The sequence below is a fragment of the Anomaloglossus baeobatrachus genome, chromosome 3, assembly GCF_048569485.1.
Source record: "Anomaloglossus baeobatrachus isolate aAnoBae1 chromosome 3, aAnoBae1.hap1, whole genome shotgun sequence".
NCBI lineage: Eukaryota > Metazoa > Chordata > Amphibia > Anura > Aromobatidae > Anomaloglossus > Anomaloglossus baeobatrachus.
The window spans coordinates 36,488,762-36,508,082 of record NC_134355.1 but is presented as its reverse complement, the minus strand read 5'-3'; the positions used below and the strand labels follow the sequence as shown (position 1 = coordinate 36,508,082).

At 46.3% G+C, this 19,321-nt stretch overlaps 1 protein-coding gene across 3 annotated transcripts in view; it reads right to left on the bottom strand.

Moving 5' to 3' along the window:
• ESRRG (estrogen related receptor gamma) overlaps positions 1-19,321 on the bottom strand; it is a 1,119,561-nt gene that overhangs the window by 1,050,861 nt on the left and 49,379 nt on the right. Inside the window, exon 1 of one of the 3 annotated variants that reach the window (XM_075339125.1) lies at positions 11,789-12,026. The exons of the other annotated variants lie outside the window; for them this stretch is intronic. The gene's annotated coding sequence lies outside the window, so the exon portion shown is untranslated. Of the gene's footprint in view, positions 1-11,788; positions 12,027-19,321 lie in introns of those variants that run through there. 3 annotated transcript variants of the gene reach the window in all.

Sequence of the window (19,321 nt, the reverse complement as noted above, 5' to 3'; positions counted from 1 at the left end):
GCGGAGCAGGCTGGGGCCCAGCCACCAAAGGAACCGGTGGCTACCCTCTGGAGGGAAGGACAGATCCCGCTCGGGTACCGTGTGCTGGACTGTGGGTCAAGGGGTGCTGCCTGGGCTTTAGGGGCAGCATCAGGGCCAGGTTGCTTGGGTGGGAGAGAGCGGAAACCGTAACCGTAAACCGTTTGCAACGTTAAAGAAATGTGCCTCCCGTTTTGGGAAGAGTTATTAAAAATGTACATATGTTATTTTACCATGTTATCTTTTACAGAAAAATAAAACCGGTGTTGGACGGCAGCCCGCGGACGGTCTGCATTTTGCTAAGGGGGAATGTGTCGCCCTGGGCAAGCCAGGGGACACAGGTCACACACCACCACACCCTACATCCCAGGTAGGAACATCTAAGCTAACCAAAAATCCTTGTTGCCTTCCTCCAGAGACTGATGATACACACCAGGGGGTGGGCCAGGCGGTTGGCTCCGCCCACCGAGGAGTTCACAGCTCTGGAGGCGGGAGAAACCAGGCAGTTGAAGAGAGTCTAGTCAGGTGGAAGGAGTGGAGAAGTAGCCCAGACAGGGCTAAAGTAAAGAGCTAAGTGAAAGTGAAGAAAGAAAAGTAGTAAAGGAGGAAAGCAGGAGTGGTGACAGAACAGAAAGAGTGTGCAAAGCCTGAAGAGTCCAGCTGAGTGCAGGGCAGGTCAGCAAGGTCAGCAACGGCGGTGACTGTCTGAAGGGGGACCGTTTGGAAGTTCCTGGAAGGACCCCGTAGGCTGTGTGCCCGGTGGTCTGGAGCAGTGTTCCGAAGGACAGTCAGCACCAGGGCAGGGGCCTCTCGGACCCCGGCAAGGCTTGGAGTCGCCGTAATTTGCCGAATCCGTCAGTGAAGGGGACGTAGATCCCCCAACAACCAAGTCCCGATTGAAGGCAACAGCCCAGCCAGTGTAAGAGAGACACCGCCACCGCCAAGGCACCAGTTTCTTAGGGCCAGCGCTTGTGGGCAAAGAGTAGAGCTCCTCCGGTCCAGCTTGAAGCCGGGGAGCGGGTTACCGGTGGGGACCCATCGCAACCAACAAGTACACCAAGGTGCTAGGAAAAGGGACATCACCGTCACCTACCGGGAGAGCAAGTGCAGCCGTCCGTGGGACCGTCTTACCAGCCGTTTGGTTTACCATAAAAGCTGTGTCAACGTCTCAGGCTGAGTGAGTACCACAGTGCCGCAAGGTACAGCGCTGCCCCCGCGTCCCTGCGCCCACCAGGCCCTGCACCCCCCAAGCCATCACCGGGCCCCGGGATCACCAACCCCTACCCACGGAGGGGCAACACAACACCTGGCTGCTCCGCATCACCATCCCCGGGATCCTCATCCAGAGCAGCGGTGGTGCAATCACCACAACCGTGGGTGGCGTCACGGACAATAAACAATCCCCACACCCAACCAATCCCTTTCACTCACGGGTGAGGAGTGCCGCTCGAGAACCCCCGGGATCCGGCCTACAGCTCGAGCCACCACTGAGCAGCGGCCGCTGGACCCGAGCAGAAGGGGGTGAGCGTAGTGTGCTGACACCCTCCTCCCCGCCCGCGACATGAGCATGGTAGTGCTCGCTCATCACTAGTTACGAGTACTGAGCACCCGAGCATGGTAGTGCCCGCTCATCACTTGTTATGAGTACTGAGCACCCGAGCATGGTAGTGCTCACTCATCACTAATTACGAGTACTGAGCACCCGAGCATGGTAGTGCCCGCTCATCACTAGTTACCAGTACTGAGCACCCGAGCATGGTAGTGCTCACTCATCACCAATTATGAGTACTGAGCACCTAAGCATGGTAGTGCCCGCTCATCACTAGTTACGAGTACTAAGCACCCGAGCATGGTAGTGCCCGCTCATCACTAGATAGGTGATAACTTATATTTATCAGACAAGCCTTTAAGGATTTACATTCTATAGTTGTAGATTATACCGTTGCTATGTGGCCATAGGAGGAAGGGGACCCTGCCCAAGTTATTACCATGCACCATTATTGGGTGTCAAAAACCTATATTGCAAGTGATTAAAAGTCCCAAGGGACAAAAGGAAGAAACAACCACCAAAATCTTCCATCCCAGAGGGTAAAACACCTGGATCATCATGGGAGTCCCATAGTGATCTTTGCTGTAGCGCCCCCTGCCTTCTACATGTGGTGCTGCTCTGAGTACAGGCAGGAGTACAACTGAGAGCATATAAATAAAACGCTATGTGAGGATAAACCCTCCCGCCGGTGACTGGTGCACCTCTCCAGCACCTCTTTCACGGTTATTAATAGTTCCTGTAAGGGCGGTCGCTGTAAGAAGCCGGCCGGTGTCCTAATGCCGGGGTCATTTCCAGTTATCCGTCCTGCAGATCCTGATGATGTAATTGTGCCACATTCATCTGCAGCGTTCACACGATACTACCCGCTCTTTCATCTTCTCCAGCTGTAATGACATCTTGTACTGCTCGGACATCAGCTGAATGAATAGTAGATATATATAAACACACACGCACAAGTACATGTACACAGCTTTTCTAAATGGCAAAACTACTGATCTACAGAGGTGTGGAGGCATTGTCTGCACCCGGGACAGGGGTGCCCGATGCCGCATAACAGGCCACCAAAAAATGCAAGTGGCTTCCAATCCCCGACTTTTGTCCAGTCTATTCACTTCCTTTAGCTACACTGATATCAGAATGTACACATTTGGAGTACAGATGATGGCAGTGATGGGTCACTACTTGTCTCTTCCCCTGAATTTTCTACTTATCAGAACAATTTCCTTCATCAGCTTATCACCAGAGTTGGTCACAAACAGCAGGCCCAATTGTAGCCATAATGTGGATACTAAGATTAGGCCATATTACGGCACTATGAATATTGTGTGGCACCCTGAATCGCCACGAAGAATGACTGCATGTATATTTCAATCTGAATAACATGTATTTTCAGCTTTAATGAGATTTGGTTTCTCTGCTGTTTACTTCAGACACACATTTGCCTAACTCCTTTACTGGGGCTGTTCATCTGAGCTGAAATGAAGGCTTGTGGAACAGCCCTAGAAGGTGAGGAGCGTAGAGTGTGTGGAGAAGTCTGAGTGTGCAAAATAGAGACGGTCCTGGACTGAGGAAGCTTTTGAGTCCTCTGAAGGGCGCAGCTGCAAAAGGGGTATCAGTCCCTAGGCCACCTAGACTTTCAGGGTCAGTGGCAAACTGAAAGATTGCTTGGAGCCTCTTTATAAGGAGCAGTAAATTTGCCCAGGAGCTCAGCATCATTTTTGAATCTGGAAATTTCTACAAGCAACAGTAAGATTTCCTATTAGATTTGAGTTGCCTGCTCGCTGGAAGGGATCACAGATCCAGAATTTGTCTGTCTTGAAAATTCCAGGATTTCAAGATACCTTTTCCCAGGTAGGGAAGTAGCAGCAGGAGGAATACACTACAACACAGCAGAGAAACTGAACTTTGATTGGGACAGGTCAGACCGACATACCAGTGATTGCTGTAAGGAATGTTCCGGATTGTTATACAAAGTTTCAGTAAAAGGTAAAAGCTCCCTGTCCTGTCTGTGGCTAATTATTCCCTACTGCATAATCCTTTCTTCAACTTCCACAGAAACCAGCTTTAGTTGGGGGGTATATTATTTTTAACCCCCATCACAAAGCATGACGCCTGCACCCGGTACGGCCACATCACCACTCGGACCGCGTGACTCTGCTCCATTACATCAGAGGCCTACCGGGGTGGCACAATTGCAGAATATTCCCAGTGGGGAAACTTGAAGCTTCTGAGCCCCTATACAGATTCTCCATTACACTGGTCTTCTCATATGGAGGACAGGGACCTTTGGGGCTCCTTATGTTCCAGGGCCCAAGTGCAACTGCAATCCTTGCACCAACTGAAGCTACTCCTCTGCTCCTGTCCATAAAGTCAATTCAGGGTGTACCCCGCACGCTGACATCACAGAAGCTGCCCATGTTGACAGAGTGGATTAGATTACGCCTCTTTATGAAAAAGGTTTTTCCATAAATTTTGATAAATTCTGCTAATTTCCAAACAAAATAAAGGTAGACTAAAGTTGACCGAACTTGCCAATATCAGGATCAGCCAACAGTTTAATTATATTGGGTCATTCAACTCGCCATCAACAGATCCTCCTGTTGGGTTTCCGATGGCTGATCCATTTTTCCTCCAGTAGATAAGAAGAGGAACGCTCGTCCAAGCCAAGTGTTCCTGCGTATAGAGGAGATGGGAAGATGGATGTCAGTTGAACAATCATTCTACTGTGTTTTGGAACCTTAACAGAGCCGATTAAAGCCAGCCGTACTCATTAGATGGCTGAGCGGTGACGTGTTCTCTAGGAGAAAGTCGCTGGCTAACATGTCTGGCAGTGGCTTATCTATGGAAGGTGATCGGAAGTCCAAAATAAAGACATGCCCAATATGTCATCTGTCGCTGCCATACACATTACACTTTAACAACAACATACAGTCAGGGACAGAAATATTTGGACAGTGACACAAGTTTTGTTATTTTAGCTGTTTACAAAAACATGTTCAGAAATACAATTATATATATAATATGGGCTGAAAGTGCACACTCCCAGCTGCAATATGAGAGTTTTCACATCCAAATCAGAGAAAGGGTTTAGGAATCATAGCTCTGTAATGCATAGCCTCCTCTTTTTCAAGGGACCAAAAGTAATTGGACAAGGGACTCTAAGGGCTGCAATTAACTCTGAAGGCGTCTCTCTCGTTAACCTGTAATCAATGAAGTAGTTAAAAGGTCTGGGGTTGATTACAGGTGTGTGGTTTTGCATTTGGAAGCTGTTGCTGTGACCAGACAACATGCGGTCTAAGGAACTCTCAATTGAGGTGAAGCAGAACATCCTGAGGCTGAAAAAAAAGAAAAAATCCATCAGAGAGATATCAGACATGCTTGGAGTAGCAAAATCAACAGTCGGGTACATTCTGAGAAAAAAGGAATTGACTGGTGAGCTTGGGAACGCAAAAAGGCCTGGGCGTCCACGGATGACAACAGTGGTGGATGATCGCCGCATACTTTCTTTGGTGAAGAAGAACCCGTTCACAACATCAACTGAAGTCCAGAACACTCTCAGTGAAGTAGGTGTATCTGTCTCTAAGTCAACAGTAAAGAGAAGACTCCATGAAAGTAAATACAAAGGGTTCACATCTAGATGCAAACCATTCATCAATTCCAAAAATAGACAGGTCAGAGTTAAATTTGCTGAAAAACACCTCATGAAGCCAGCTCAGTTCTGGAAAAGTATTCTATGGACAGATGAGACCAAGATCAACCTGTACCAGAATGATGGGAAGAAAAAAGTTTGGAGAAGAAAGGGAACGGCACATGATCCAAGGCACACCACATCCTCTGTAAAACATGGTGGAGGCAACGTGATGGCATCGGCATGCATGGATTTCAATGGCACTGGGTCACTTGTGTTTATTGATGACATAACAGCAGACAAGAGTAGCCGGATGAATTCTGAAGTGTACCGGGATATACTTTCAGCCCAGATTCAGCCAAATGCCGCAAAGTTGATCGGATGGCGCTTCATAGTACAGATGGACAATGACCCCAAGCATACAGCCAAAGCTACCCAGGAGTTCATGAGTGCTAAAAAGTGGAACATTCTGCAATGGCCAAGTCAATCACCAGATCTTAACCCAATTGAGCATGCATTTCACTTGCTCAAATCCAGACTTAAGACGGAAAGACCCACAAACAAGCAAGACCTGAAGGCTGCGGCTGTAAAGGCCTGGCAAAGCATTAAGAAGGAGGAAACCCAGCGTTTGGTGATGTCCATGGGTTCCAGACTTAAGGCAGTGATTGCCTCCAAAGGATTCGCAACAAAATATTGAAAATAAAAATATTTTGTTTGGGTTTGGTTTATTTGTCCAATTACTTTTGACCTCCAAAAATGTGGAGTGTTTGTAAAGAAATGTGTACAATTCCTACAATTTCTATCAGATATTTTTGTTCAAACCTTCAAATTAAACGTTACAATCTGCACTTGAATTCTGTTGTAGAGGTTTCATTTCAAATCCAATGTGGTGGCATGCAAAGCCCAACTCGCGAAAATTGTGTCACTGTCCAAATATTTCTGGACCTAACTGTATGTACCAGCTATGTGTCATCATGTTATCCATGTATCATCCGTGTGACAATCATTTGTTATCCATGTGTCATCCATGTGTCATCCATGTGCCATCTGTGTCATTCATGTATCATCCATGTGCCATCTATGTCATTCATGTATCATCCATGTGCCATCTGTGTCATTCATGTATCATCCATGTGCCATCTGTGTCATTCATGTATCATCCATGTGCCATCTGTGTCATTCATGTATTATCCATGTGCCATCTGTGTCATTCATGTATCATCCATGTGCCATCTGTGTCATTCATGTATCATCCATGTGCCATCTATGTCATTCATGTATCATCCATGTGCCATCTGTGTCATTCATGTATCATCCATGTGCCATCTGTGTCATTCATGTATCATCCATGTGCCATCTGTGTCATTCATGTATCATCCATGTGCCATCTGTGTCATTCATGTATCATCCATGTGCCATCTGTGTCATTCATGTATCATCCATGTGCCATCTGTGTCATTCATGTATCATCCATGTGCCATCTGTGTCATTCATGTATCATCCATGTGCCATTGTGCTATCCATGTGTCATCCATGTGACATCCGTGCGTTGTTCATGTGTCACCCATGTGTTATCTGTGTATCATCTGTGTGTAATCCTGTTATCCATGTGTCATCCATATGACATTCGTTTGTTATCCACATGTCATCCGTGTGTCATCCATATGACATTTAATTTATCTGTGTTATCCGTGTGTCATCCATGTGCCATCTGTGAGTCATCGTGTGTGATAGCAGAAGTATGTTAGGAAAGTGTTAGTTAGGAAGAGTTAGGATAAAAGAAAGAGGGTTACATTAACTGTGGAAAACCTCTTTAAGTTTGCAGATTACTGCTCCATTCACACACAGGAATTTGGGACCCTTGTACCCATGTTTCTACAATCAATTTGCTACTTCAAATTGAGTTTTTTCAATAGATTTATTTTTCTCACAATAAGGCACAGCAACTTTGTGAGTTGTCAATTTAAAAAGGATATGTCACTAGATCAAAAGAGCTTTTGCTCATTATTTTATTTCCACTGCTCCCCTGATGATGCCACTTTTAAAATGTTTAAAATTGCTTTCTCTCCATACTGGAGATATAGGCCTTTTTATTTAGTGCTACTTTTCATGGTCTTTCCAATCGGGTGAGGCTCATAGTGCAATAATGCAGAAGAGCTTAAAGCAAAGTCTCAGAGGATCTCATGAGCCACACCCCAGAGGATCTCATGAGCCACGCCCCAGAGGATCCCATGAGCCACGCCTCCATGGTAAAAAACATAATTTGCACTCGTGGATTTAAAAAAAGGAAAGAAAAAAATGGAATACTCAGAGGAGCTGAAGGAGTAAATCAAGAGCATGAAGCCATAAGTATAATGGTTACAGTCCCTAGATGAAGCTTGATAGTTAAAGGGATTTTAAATTTTCAAAAAAGTGGATCCCAAATGCTATAAAATACCTAAAACAGAGCAAATACTACCCCTGAGTCCAGCACACCACGGAGCTCACTTATTGGCTGCAGCGCTGTTAATGTGATGTTAGTGCGAGGAGGGGCAGACATATCATTGGTGTAACCTGTGCAGCTGCACAGGGACCCAAGAAGGGAGGGATCCTATTTCTACCTCCAAAGTATTTGGAATTGCGCATTTTGATGAGCTCTTGGGCTGCAAAGGGCCCATTTATTGTTGTTGCACAGAAGCCCTTCTTTGTCTGTGTCCACCAGTGCCTGGCAGTAGTGGCCAAGGCCCATTGCTGGCTCCAATAGAGAGTGAATAAACTAAAGTTTGTTTGTTTTTTTTGTGTTTTTTTTTAACAATACTGCAGCCAAGGAATAGGGGTTCTATGAAGCTGGAATGCCCCTTTAAGGATTTACATTGTTTAACCTTGCATTATATCACACAACGTGAGTGTGTAAATTGGTTGTGTATGTACTGCAATATACTTATCAGGACCTTGCATCATTTATACTAGATATGTGCTCTTATGTGCAAAAGCTAAGTGACCCCTATAGGCACCAGGGTCTGGGTACAACTACAATCTCTGCACCCAAAGTAGATTTACTGTAAAAAATGAAAACGAGGAACTTTTCAAGAAGTGTTAAAGTGATATTTGAAGTAGATTTGGATAATATCCACTCCTCAAAATAGTCTTGAGTGAATATAGTCCATGTTTCTAGTCTACGCTGATAAATATACTTTCCATTTTTTAGGGAAAGTTTTTGGGATGTTGAGTGTTGGCAGAGCAAAGCCAATCTTAAACCCTTTTCAAGCCATACCCTTCTATAACTTTTCCATGCTCCCTTCGCATCTTTTTCAAATCTTTTTGGAAAAATTCCTTTCCTGTAGGTTTCAAGATTTGGCATTGCCAAAACTTTTAGGATTTTGAGAGGTCCCGTTTGTCTTTCCAGAAGCTTCCAGGACATTCCAGGAGACTTAGCGAGAATACTGATACATTGTTACAAACCCATGAAATAAGCGACTTGATTCACGGGATCCTAGTCCAGTGGGCAGGTCAGTATTCCGTGACCGTTGGACTGGAGCTATGTGAACCTCCACCTATTGCCAATATCCATGGTTTGTCTTTGATTAACCGGCCGGTGTGTTTCACACCACAACTATAACATTGCACCAGGCTGGTTAATCAAAACAGGATCTGCGGATGCAGGTAGGAGGTAGTTCACAGGGTTGCCATCCGACGGACAGGGAATACTCACGGGAGCCTAGCCCAGTGGCCAGGTCAGTATTCCGTGTCCGCCAGACAGGAGCCATGTGGACCTCCTCCTATTTCATGAAATCCGTGGTTTCTCTTTTGATTAGCCAGAATGTTTCACACCGCAACAATAACAACATGCCAGGTTGGCTAAGCAAACCAGGATCTGTGGATGCAGGTAGGGGGCAGTTACGTGATTCGTCATTGATTAACCGGCCTGTGTATGTCGCACCGCAACTATATCACCGTGCCTGGCTGGCTAATCAAAACAGGATCTGAGGATGCAGGTATGGGGCACTTCAGAGGGTTGCAGTCCGACGGACACGGAATATAAACGGGATCCTAGTCCAGCAACTAGGTTAGTATTCCGTGATGGCCAGACAGAAGCCATGTGAACCTCCTCTTATTTTACTGCATCCGTGGTTTCTCTTTTGATTAACCAGAATGTGTTTGTCATACTGCAAAAATAACATTGCACCAGGTTGACTAATCAAAACAGGATCTGTGTATGCAGGTAGAGGGAAGTTCACAGGGTTGACGTCCGACGGACACAGAATACTCATGAGATCCTAGTCCAGCGGCCAGGTATTCCGTGGTCGCCAGACAGAAGCCATGTGGACCTCCTCCTATTTCACAACATCCGTGGTTTCTCTTTTGAATAGTCGGAACGTGTGTGTCACACCGCAACAATAACATTGTGCCAGGTTAGCTTATCAAAACAGGTCCTGCGGATGCAAGTAAGGGGCACTTCAGAGGGTTGCTGTCCGGCGGATACGCAATACTCATGGTACCCTAGTCTAGCGGCCAGATCCGTATTCCTTGGCCACCAGACAGGAGCCATGTGGACCTCCTCCCATTTCACACCATCCGTAGTTTCTCTTTTGATTAGCTGGAATGTGTGTGTCACACCGCAACTATAACATTGTGCCAGGTTAGCTTATCAAAACAGGTCCTGCGGATGCAGCTAGGGGCAGTTCAGAGGGTTGCCGTTTGACGAATACGGAATATTCACGGGACCCTAGTCCAGCGGCCAGTTCAGCATTCCATGGTTGTCAGACAAAAGCCATGTGGACCTCCTCCTATTTCACGGCATCCATGGTTTCTCTTTTGATTAGCTGAAATGTGTGTGACACACCACAACTATAACATTGTACCAGGTTGGCTAAGCAAAACAAAATCTGCGTATGCAAGTAGGGGGCAGTTCAGCGGGTTGTCATCCAATGGACACGGAATTCTCATGGGACCCTAGTAAAGTGGCCAGTTCAGCATTCCATGGTCGCCAGACAGAAGCCATGTGGACCTCCTCCTATTTCACGGCATACGTGGTTTCTCTTTTGATTAGCTGAAATGTGTGTGTCACACCGCAACTATAGCATCGTGCCAGGTTGGCTAAGCAAAACAGAATATGTGGATGCAAGTAGGGGGCAGTACAAAGGGTTGCCGTCTGACGGGCACGGAATACTCATGGGACCCTAGTCCAGCGGCCAGGTCAGCATTCCATGGTCACCAGAGAGAAGCCATGTGGACCTCCTCCTACTTCACGGCATACGTGGTTTCTCTTTTGATCAGCTGAAATGTGTGTGTCACACCGCACCTATACCATCGTGCCCGGTTGGCAAATGAAAACAGGATCTGTGGATGCAAGTAGGAGGCGTCTCAGTGGACTGTCATCGGACAAACACGGAATACTGACCACGATCCTGCAAATTGATTGGCTCATCATTGACCAACAGCAATAGTCCCCAGTAAAAAAAAAAGAAAAGGAAAGCCACTCACTATTTATCCACCACAAATATCCAAAGTTTTTTGGGGAGGAGTTTAACTAAAATGTGGTGACACAAAACAAGAATTGCCCATTTTCTCCACCACCCATTACGCGACATCCCGGTGTAAACTCCACATAAAAAGCTTCCTTTGTCTAGTAAGAAAAAAAAAAAACGTTTCATCCATCTGCCGGGAAAATAAACCACGCGCCTCCAAAAGAGAATCACATAGTATGTCACATGACCTTTACCGTAATTTCTATTAAAATCATTTCATGTTTGGTTGCCTCTGCTATGCCGGGCTCATTTGTATTGTTTACAGCCATCCATTGCGTTCACTATTTAGTGCGAATCCAAGGTTACTAGTTACTCCACTCACTGGTTAAATGGAATGCAGCCCATTGTATGCGAGCATGTGTGTTTAAGGGGGAAAAAGGCTCCGTAGAAAGCCGAGGCGGCCCGACTATCAATCATCCTACGATGAGGAATATTAATTCTAGAGTGTAGAAAGTATAAATAATGCATGGGGGGAGGGGATCGAGGATTTATTGCTGGTCAAGTCATGACAGATGTGGGCAGGTAGTGATCCTTGTAGGGTGCCGGCTGCTGCTTCCTTGACATAACACTGTCCTTTTGCTTCTTAAAGCTTTCAAGGGTAATAAAGTCTCCCCCCCCTCCCCTCCCCTTTAAGCCTTTGTCCTGTGCATTTACTTAGTTGCATGTGTACGGAATACAAATCTCTCCGCAACAAGATAATAAGAGTGGACGCTAAAAATCACGAACGACGGAAACTCAACTCATGCAGTGCCAACAAAAATTACGAGGATCCAACATCTACCGTCCATTGGCTTCTCCTTAACGAAGCACAAACAAGCGAAAGATTAGAAAACTTTGACGCGTAGTATTTCTACGATGACGGTAATTGTTGCCCCAAGTAATACGAAAAAAAACAAAAAAAAAGGAGAAGACATTATAATGAAATATATAAGGAGCCGGTGAGACTGCACCGAGACCAAGCAAAGGATGACATAACGAATGCACAATTACAAATCTGCCCCCCCCCAACCCCCCCGCGTTAATCAGCTTCCCAGGTGACTGCAATGGCCCCCGCAACCGGTGTTCCCTAAATCAAAATGTACTCACAGGGTCCCAGGATCTCCCAAGAGTTTGGTGCAGTTTCAAGGACAAATTGTCTTCAAGGAAGTCATCCCAGCACACGCCGGCGATCGGATCTCGTTACAAGGACACCCTACCTAAATGTGCAGAGATCAGGGAAAGTTCCCCGATGAAGACATCACCGTCTTGCCAGGCTTCGCAGGGTTAAAGACTTTTTCCTCTTTTTTTCTTCTTCGCTCGCCTGAATTTGCTCTCTGGTTGTCTATACGCACAGACAGGCGGCTGATGCTGGTTTGCAATCCTGCAGAAAGAAGTCCTCGCTGAAAACCAATGGCATCACATTTCAATACTTAGTGCCAGGCGTTTGGGGGCAATGCTGGCTTTGACAACTTCATGCAATTCGTGAAAAGAGCGGACTTCAGTGCTCTGAGCAGATATCATTCATTTCAGTGACCCTGAGATGTTTCCACAGCCATATGGGCAATTTTTCCTGCTTCTATCTACTGAAGCACAGAGGGAAAAGCAAAGAAGAAACTACTTATTTTATTACCTCTGCATAGAATTTTATCAAGGATGGTTTTATGATGTTTCTTCGGGACAGGGGGCTCCTCAACTGCCCGTTACGCTAGGGGACCCTAGGCTATCACTCACTTGCGGATTACTCCTAATGGTGGAGACGCCGAAGTCCCGTTCCTTTCTATACTCCTGAGAATTACTTCTCCCTCTCCAGGGAGGGATGGGGCAGGAGGGAGATGGTGCACAGATAAGGCACGGTGGCTCAGTGGTTAGCACTGCAGTCTTGCAGCGCTGGGGTCCTCGGTTGGAATCCCACCAAGGACAACATCTGCAAGGAGTTTGTATGTTCTCCCCGTGTTTGCGTGGGTTTCCTCCGGGTAGTCCGGTTTCCTCCCACACTCCAAAGACATACAGATAGGGAATATAGATTGTGAGCCCCAATGGGGACAGTGTTCCTGATGTATGTAAAGCGCTGCGGAATATGTTAGCGCTATATAAAAATAAAGATTTTTTTTTATTTTATAAGGAAAGACAAAGGAAAACTAAAACTCTGAGACACTGCACCCGCACAGGACTAGACAAAGAGAGACTCAGGAGAAAAACAAGAGCAGGAGGGTAGTAACAAAAAGGCAACAAGGGCTAACGCCACAACCACACACAGCAACAGGTATCACAACAGATAGTTGGTCTGGGGAGGTGTGGTGATCCAGACAAAGATAAACTATAACTGGCATAGGTGGAAGGATCCACAACCGCTCACAGTGACAAAGTACTAAAACCACCAGTTAGTCTGAATCACAACACTTCACCAGACCAATAGAGTGAAGCTATAGCTGACAGTAGTGGAAGTGTAAAGCCAGTATATAAAGGAAGGAAGAAGATGTGATTGGCTCTCCCACAGCAGGTGATCAAAGGAGACTAACAAACAGACTAGCACAGTTTAGCTCCTGCTTAATTACCACTCGACAGGTCGACACCTACGTCTGCCTGCGTAGATCACAAACACCAGAGGAGGTATCAGGCGGAGTGTCAGGATCTGAAGTCTAAACAGAACACGACAGTGAAGTTTGTGAAAATCTCCATGTGACAGAAGGAGACAAGAGTGCACACTTGGCAATCAAATTCATAACTAAAGTTTTATAACGATGCCAGCCAGAACGCCCCCGGAATAGTGACATATGCAAATGGCCAAGGTCTCTACTGCCACCTGTTGGAAGGAGCAATCATAAAAGTTAACATCAACCATTTAAAGATCCTTGTCACATGAATTAAAGAGGTTGCCCATTACTTTAACAATGATGGTGTATCCCCTTAAGATAGGTTATCAATGTCATGTCTGATCAGCTGGGGTCCAACACCCCGCACTCCCACCGATCAGCTGTTCTCAGTCCCGGTGGCGGCAGCCTGTGGCCGGAAATGGCTGCAGTCAGGTACTGAACACGTGTGTCGCCCACCTGTAGCGGTCGCCTCAGGGACGTCACACCACCTTCTGGGACGCCACAGGGGCTCCACTGGATTACCGCTGGCAACAGGTATGTCTGGTTATTTACATCTGAGTCGTGACGCCACTCTCGGTTTGCGGTCAGGGTTGTAGGTGACCGCCACTGCAGTTTAACGAGAGTCTGAGGCTGATGGAATCTGCAGTCAGATGGGGTGACCTCCCGAGAGTGAGGCTGGCCCCAGGGGCTCAGGTGTATGGGTGTAGAACAACAGGTCGCAGAATAACTCAGTCTCAGTCCAAAGTGTCTTGCAACTGTTTTTTACTCACTTTCAGGTGTTTTTATGAGGTAACCCGGGCGATGCTGAGATGAACCAGATGGAAACCAGGTATCCTTCAGGCTGGCATAAGGGTAACTGTCAGCTCGCCTTCCTAGCACTTCTTGTTTCAGACAACCCCTGACTCAAAGTACCGTGGGATTCATCCAGGGAAGTCGCAACTGCCTTTTCTCCCCTTTTTGGCCCGTTTGTTGGCAGCGTGGACCAAGGTGGATGGCTTCAGGCTCGATCCTCCTTATGGGCCCCCTCGTTGCTGCTGATGCTCGGGCTCTAGTTGGTTGGTGTGGGACTTGTGGTCCCCACACCGGCAGGTTTAGTAGGTAGTTAAACTTGAGCCTACTTCGGGAACCTGTTTCTCCTGCGTGCCTAGCTACCAGAGGTCTCCGTACACGACCAGCTGACTTCCTCAGCGTCTTTCTGTCCAACTACTGGTAACCGTTCTCCCCCGCTAATGGCTACTACACATGCAGGGTCTGACTAGCGTGTCTGCGTGCCCGCTCTCCGCTTCAGACTTGCTCCCTCCAGCTCCTCTTTGTGACTGCCACTGCAACCTAGCTCCCAGCTTCTCTACTGCACCACTAGCTGAGATGTGGAGGCCACGCCCCCTACTGGGTCTGCCCAGGGGTCCCCTTTATGGTGTGTGAAACCTGGTTACTATGCGTCTGTGCGTACACACCCTACTTCAGCCTTTGGATTACCTAAAGGTACTGACCAGGTCAGCGGCGCCACACATGCACCTCCTATTGATGTGAATGGGAGGCGGATGTGCCTCATCACTACCGCATCATGTGGTTTTTATGTGTTTTTTTTTGCCAGGAGGTCTAGATTGGGTGCATGAATATGGTGTAGAAAGTTTAATCTCTTGGCCCAAAAATGCAAATAAAAAGGTTTTGATGCCATTTTGGTGAAGTTTTTTTGTAAGGAAGTGCAAATTTAGTGCTGAAATGTCTGCACCAGATTTCAGCATCAAATTTGCACCTCGTGGCAGAAAAAAAACAACACGTTTTTCTTTTGCATTTTTGGGCCAACAGATTCAAATTTGGTGATGAATTTTTTTTCCACAATGCACCCAATCCACACCTCCTGGCCAAAAAACACATCAAAACCACACGAGGTATGATGCACTAGTGATGAAAATTTTTGCCAAGAGGTATAGAATGAGTGCAGGAATATGGTGTACGAAATTTCAGCACCAAATATGCATTTCTTCACAAAAACAAACCACGGTTTTCTGCCAGGAGATGCAGGCGAGTTCACTGAATTTAATTAGGTACTCTGAGGTCAGGTTAGCTGCGGTCGCAGGTGGAGGACTGTGGGAACCTTCAGCTGCGACTGCAACTAACCTGAGAGACGTCACCAATGATCATGCAGCTCAATCATTCTCTGCCTGAACCTCACAGCAGTCGGTCATGTTCCATGATCGCACGCTGTGCCGTCAGAAATGTAGCTGGAATCGCTGTGGGACCTTGTGTGGATTACGTTGGACCTGCAAAGGTGTTTTGGAGGATAATAACGTGGTGAAAGAGGGTGTTTTTTTGTATTTTATTCCAAATAAAAGATTTTTCGGTGTTTATTTACGTTCACTTACAGGTTAGTAGTGGGGACAACCAATCATAGGCGCCGGTGGGCGGGGAAAGAGGTACATATGCAATTAAGGCTAATTTGTTGCTCTGGCAGTGAATTCTCGGCCTGGAAGCAGTGTAAGCCATGTCGGTGCCTTGGTCCTATCCCCCTATCCCTTCTACCAATATTTTTAATAGCCAGATTCTGGCCCCCATAGAATTATATGGGGCCCGGAATCCAGCCCGGAACCAGATTTTAAAAACCGGATCACTATACAGGATGTAACTCAGGATCAGTACAGGATTAGTAATGTACTGTATGTATATAGGGACTGCACCAGCAGAATAGTGAGTGCAGCTCTGGAGTATAAAACAGGAGGTAACTCAGGATCAGTACAGGATAAGTAATGCACTGTATGTACACAGTGACTGCACCAGCAGAATAGAGAGTGCAGCTCTGGATTATAATACAGGTGTAACTCAGGATCAGTACAGGATCAGTAATGTAATGTATGTACACAGTGACTGCACCAGCAGAATAGTGAGTGCAGCTCTGGATTATAATACAGGTGTAACTCAGGATCAGTGCAGGATAAGTAATGTAATGTATGTACACAGTGACTGCACCAGCAGAATAGTGAGTGCAGCTCTGGAGTATAATACAGAAGGTAACTCAGGATCAGTACAAGATAAGTAATGGAATGTATGTACACAGTGACTGCACCAGCAGAATAGTGAGTGCAGCTCTGAAGTTTAATACAGGATGTAACTCAGGATCAGTATTGTATATACACAGTAATTGCACCACCAGAATAGTCAGTGCAGCTTTGGAGTATGGATCAGTACAAGATAAGTTATGTAATGTATGTACACAGTGACTGCACCAGCAGAATAGTGAGTTCAGCTCTGCGGTATAATACAGGAGGTAACTCAGGATCAGTAATGTAATGTATGTACAAAGTGACTGCACCAGCAGAATAGTGAGTGCAGCTCTGGAGTATAATACAGGAGGTAACTCAGGATCAGTACAGGATCAGTAATGTAATGTATGTACACAGTGACTGCACCAGCAGAATAGTGAGTGCAGCTCTGGAGTATAACACAGGATCAGTACAGGATAAGTAATGCAATGTATGTACACTGTGACTGCACCAGCAGAATAGGGAATTCAGCTCTGAAGTATAATACAGGTTCAGTACAGGATAAGTAATGTAATGCATGTACACTGTGACTGTACCAGCAGAATAGTGAATGCTGCTCTGGATTATAATACAATATCTAATTTCGGGTCGATATAATTGATTTGCAAAAAAAAAAGGATCTACAGTATGAAAAGTCACATTAATTGTAATGGGTTAGTGATCTATAACACTAGATAGCACTAGTACCAAAAAGATGGATGTGAAAAAAAGAGCCCAAAGAATGATTCTGGATATGACGGATAAGGTAACAGAGTCAATGTCCCCTCCCCCACACACTCCCAGATCGATAACCAATGCTCATTTATCATCATTTTTATTTTATCACTAATATTAATAATAATAATAATAATCCCCACAATTATCATTACTTAGTCTCTGCTCGCGGTCCAGTCTTTAACCCAGAAGAATTTTCTTACACCTAATAAGAACAGCTCAATCAGTTAATAAAAATGGGACACATTGATAGCAAGTTAAAAAAAAAAACTAATTATACAATTAAATTAACAAACGAAGTAATGTATTCTGCGCAGAGTAATTTCTGACCAGCAACACCCTGCAAAAACCCCTTGGGGGCTAGAGCTATTCCAGATGCTGGTGTGTGGGATTCAGCTTTATGTATCCAATGAGGCATATACAGCCGAGACATGTTTAGCCAAAACGCAAGACGTGATCTAGTTTGTAAAGTATAAACAGTAAAAGAAATTAGCTGGAGATGAAGTCACAGAAATCTCATGCAAATTGCAAAAAAGATAGAAATAAAAAAACAAAAAATATGAAAGAAGAGTAAAAATGATAAGTGTATGTCTGATTTGCAGGGGTTTGGGACTTACTTACACCCTTATAATTGACCCTTTGTAATAAAGAGAAAGGTGTTTGAAGTTAAAAACCCAATTGCCGTAGTTTTTTTTTTACTTTATGGTAACACTTTCTACCCAATGTTTTTGACTGTAGTATAACCGTAGGCATAATAGTGTGCCAAATCCGCCACAGGAACACTAAATTGCCAAAACATAGAAGTATTGTAAAAGTCAATCTACACACCCGGAGAAAAGGTGGCCTTAAAGGTTGCCATCTTAAAGTAGTTGTCCCATCTCAGCAAGTAATTGTTCCGCCCTTGCAGCAGATCGAACCGCTCGGATCCGTGTGATGACTTGTGGCTCGAGGGTCTCTGGACCCGGGGGCTTGGAGCCACTTCTAAATGTAAAGGGGAGAGCTATTTACAGGGGAGGTATAGGTCGTGATGCCACCCATGGCGTACGGTAATGAAGGGATACCGCCGCTGCCGATGGGAGTACCCGGGGTACTGAAGTGGGACAGCAAAGGTGTCGTTGCCCTCCACGGGTAGGGGAAGGCCCCGGGACTCTGTGGGAAGCCGTGTGATGCAGGGATCACTCAGGTACTCACTTAGTCAATAAGCAGACGCTGACAACCGGGTAAACCAAATCTCGGGGTATCGCTGCCGCTTGAGGGGAGCTCGTCCGAGTCCAGTCCCCTACAGTGTTGCCTGGTGATCCATGACCTGCCTCCTGGCACTAAGTTTAACTTCAACATAGTGGCCCAGTAGTCTGAAACTTGCCAGGCCCCGCTCCCCACTGTGGCTAAGCGTGGGAGCCTGCTCTCAGGGCTCAATCTTGGGATTTTCTTGGGCTGCTTGTATGGAAGGCCCTATCCCCCTTGTTGCGCTAGTGCCCCGATTCTGGAGCAGGTGGGAACAGATCATAAAGGCTCCGTTCTCCTCAGGTTAATTGCCGAGTTGCCTGATGCTTCTCCCCGACCTACGGTCCGTGTACCCTGCCGTGCCTTCGGTCCCGGACCGGTGATAGTGCCAGGCTGCTGACCGTCCTCCTTGACAGGTCCAGACACCTAGCCGCAATCCCCTGCGACCGGGGTCCGACCCCTCTAGGTCCAGACCACCGTCTGCAACCTAGACAGCTTCTCTTGGGAGCTACCACTCCCAACCTCCTCTAAGCTCCTCACAGCTCAAGGGCTACTTCCTGACTCCTTCTGACTAACTCACTAACTACACTCCTCACCTCCCCTCCCTGACCCCCCAGGTGGTAAACTCTATTCCGCTCAAGCCATCCACTGGTATGCCTGGTGGGTGTGGTGCAGGGTGTATCTAGGATTTGATTTGCTTTTGGAGGCAACATAACCTCTTCATGACCTAGGACGTACTGGTACATAATATATCATTTTGAGGTAATCATCGGCGGCTGCTGCGGTGAGCCGGCAGTGATCCCAGCACATGTCTGCTTATTTAAATAGCAGATATGTGCGGCTAACAGGCGTGGGTGGATCTGCGATTCACCCAAGCCTGTTAACCCCTTAGATGGCCATGTCAAAATATGATAGAGCAATTTAAATGGCCACGGTGGGGAAATCGCCTTTCCCCACTGCCATAGGAGGCCCTGTAACGCGCCATGGTAGCGTCAACGGTCTTGTGATGACTCCTCTCACTATCATAATTTATTTCCTGTTAGAGTCGGAGAGCAGCGGCTGTAACA